The 3,059-nt window shown below is 40.2% G+C and overlaps 1 long non-coding RNA gene across 1 annotated transcript; it reads left to right on the plus strand.

Annotated features, from left to right (window-relative positions):
• The first annotated feature begins 1,129 nt into the window (after positions 1-1,129).
• On the plus strand, positions 1,130-1,951 carry LOC118772333. Its single transcript, XR_005004694.1, has 4 exons — positions 1,130-1,181; positions 1,288-1,360; positions 1,685-1,738; positions 1,866-1,951. It is a non-coding gene; the product is annotated as an uncharacterized LOC118772333 (long non-coding RNA).
• The last annotated feature ends 1,108 nt before the right edge of the window (positions 1,952-3,059 follow it).

Consider the following 3,059-nt stretch of genomic DNA (forward strand, 5'->3'; position numbering starts at 1 on the left):
GTGGGGCCTCTACATAAGTGCTAATGCATTAAAAGTGCTAAAAGTGGGGCATGCATATATAGAAAAAAAGGGGACAATCATCATCAATCATCCAGGCAGGTAAAAAACCCAAATCACACCACATCATAAAGGACACACTAATTAATTCATCCTGTGTCATTCTTTATTAGGTCTTCAAGTGCTATCAAAAGTCAGAGGATCCACTTCATTTCCAAGCCCAGGTAAGTAGGAAGGAGAATTTTAAGTCACTATATTTTTTAACAATCAATAAAAATAATAAATATAATAAATATAAATAAATAATAAATATGGTAAATATAACCATAAGTGCTTATTTTAAAACCAAAAACCTTAATTAAAACCTATTTTTTCGTATCCCTCCGGAGGCAACCACCCCCCTCTCCCCTCACCCTATCTTTTCATTAAGTCCCCCAGGTGCCACCGTTCCCAGCCGCATTATCCATCTACGCTCCACCCTCCTCCTCCGTCCGCTGGTCCACGTAGGGTCCCCCTCTAGGCCACAAATCCTCAGACCAGAGAGGGGATGTAACTGGAAATGACTGGTGAGTATTGTCTGTATGTGATATCGTTTTATGTTGTACATGTGTTGTTTGAGTCGTGTTAGCAGGCTAGCTCGAGTTTCACCAACATATAATTTTCCACAGAGGCTGCAGGTAATTAAATAAACCAAATTTTCAGAGTTCAAAGACATTGACCTCCATACTGGTGCTGCAGTGTTGCTGTATCTGTTTGTAATGTAAGTTAGGGGTGAGAAATATTCCAGATACGATGTGCTGCAAGACTTGGGCTTAGAGGAAATTGCCGACCGCACCAACATATCTTTCAGATTTTTGTTCCTTCTATAGGCCGCAATCATCCTAAAAGATTGCAATTGTGGAATATTTCTCTGTAGGTCCACAAAATTATGCTTAATTTTTGTGGCCAAGGTCTTATTCGAGTCTGTAAAGGTGACAATTAATGGAACCAATTTATTGTTATGTTTATTCGTTTTCGTCATTAACTCTTTTAGAGTCTCTGTTTTTGTATATCTTAAAAATCTTTTGGAGTACCCCCTCCGTTGCAGGACTGAAAACAAGGTTGTGGTAGCCGCCTCAAAGTCACTCCGAAGGGAACATATTTTATGAAACCTGAGGACTTGAGACTTCACCAGCCCCTTGAAGGTATGTTTTGGATGGTGACTGTGTTTATGTAGTAATGCGTGTGTGTCTGTATCCTTGAAGTAAACCTTTGTTAGTAACTGTCTATGGGTTGTGTGTATGGAAGAAGAGAAGAAAACAGTGGTATCCAGGAAGTTGACCGACTCCCGCTCCAACGTATACTTCAATTTAATGGAAGGATGGTGAGTATTAAGGATCTGGAAAAACTGTTCAAAATCATGGAGACTATGCGTCCATACTCCAAATATGTCATCGAGATATCTGTAATAGGCCATGGGCAAGAAGGGGCACTTAGCCAAGGCCGCCGTTTCCCATTCCGCCATGTAGATGTCTGCATAGGCCGGTGCAAACTTCTTACCCATGGCTGTTCCCGATATCTGCAGGTAAAATTTGTCATTAAACATAAAATCATTCTTTGTTAAGCTGATGTGTAATAAACGGATGAGATGTTCGTCTGGTCTGGAGGGGTCCGGGTTACGTGAAAATATATTTCTTACCGCCTGCAGCCCCGCCTCCGTGTCAATGTTAGTGTACAGACTTTCCACATCTATAGTAAAAAGGTAAGCATTACTAGGTGCCTGTACCTGTTTGATCCTCTCCAGGAAATCATACGTATCTTTTAAATAACTTACATGCTGATGAGACAGGGGATTCAAATAAAAATCAATATATTGTGCTATGTTATAGGACTCGCTCCCACAATCGGACACAATTGGCCGTCCAGGCGGGACCTGAAAAGGGACCGTCCATGCCTCCGGTTCTTTATGGATTTTTGGCAGTAAGTAAAATATTCTGTTTCTAGGTGTATCTAGTCCCATAAGAAAATTCCTCTGTTTCTGATTGATGTACTTTTCATGATATAAATCCTGTACAATATTACATATTTCTTTCTGTGTTCTTGATTGCAATGATTCTGATATGGCTATATAATGTTTTGAATTAGATAATTGCCGATTGGCTTCTAATAGGTACTGCTGTTTGTCCATGATAACAATTTTCGAACCTTTGTCTGCTGGCTTGATAACAATATCTTTGTTCCTTTTCAGGTCACTAAGTGCTTGCCTCTGGGAAGGGGTGAGATTGTCTGCTCGGGTATGAAGGTGAGTATGTTCATTAATTACTATTTTATCTCTTTGAATTAATTGTTTTATGTGTGGATCTACTTGTGTAATCTCCGGTTCCCAGGTAGATGGAGATGTGAACGGTATGTGTTCTCTATCAATTTCATAATCAAAATGGCTCAACAGTTTGATTTTTCTGTGGTAGGCATGGAGGTCCCTCTGGAGGTCCCGGCGTCCGTCCTGCTTAGGGAGTGGAATGAAGGTGAGTCCTTTTTCAAGCAGCTCAACTTGGGTCTGTGTGAGCTGAAAGGTAAGCGATAAATTTAAAACATTGGAATGATCAACAATGGGGGGAGGCCTGTGCCGCGTGTCCCCCTCTATAAGTTTAACTGGCGGCACCAGTGACTCCATATTTTGTTAGCTGTAGCCGGAGTCCAATGAATATTATCTCCTGTCGTAAAAAAAGAACTACTATGAATTTCCAATAGAGGTGTGCAATAAGTTGCAATATATTTGTTGACTAAAGTCAAGTTAGTTTTCTGTACTGCAGTTAAATTTGTAGAAAACATGATAATAGGTACAAACACCGATGCATTCGGGAAAACCTTTTCAGTAGTCTTGAGTAGCTGCTGCAACTGCTTAATTGCTGTCTTTCTCGGGTCTTGATCTTTATTATTTATGCCCAATGAAAGTATTACCTTCTGTGTTGCAGGGGATTCAGGGCAGCCTCTCAGTACACCATTAATATGATAAAACGTAGCCCCAGGATAGCTTTCAATTTGTACTAAGTTATTGGTAAAAGAAGGGATCCGTTTTAGAT

Source organism: Megalops cyprinoides, unplaced genomic scaffold (assembly GCF_013368585.1).
Source record: "Megalops cyprinoides isolate fMegCyp1 unplaced genomic scaffold, fMegCyp1.pri scaffold_55_arrow_ctg1, whole genome shotgun sequence".
NCBI classification, from domain to species: domain Eukaryota; kingdom Metazoa; phylum Chordata; class Actinopteri; order Elopiformes; family Megalopidae; genus Megalops; species Megalops cyprinoides.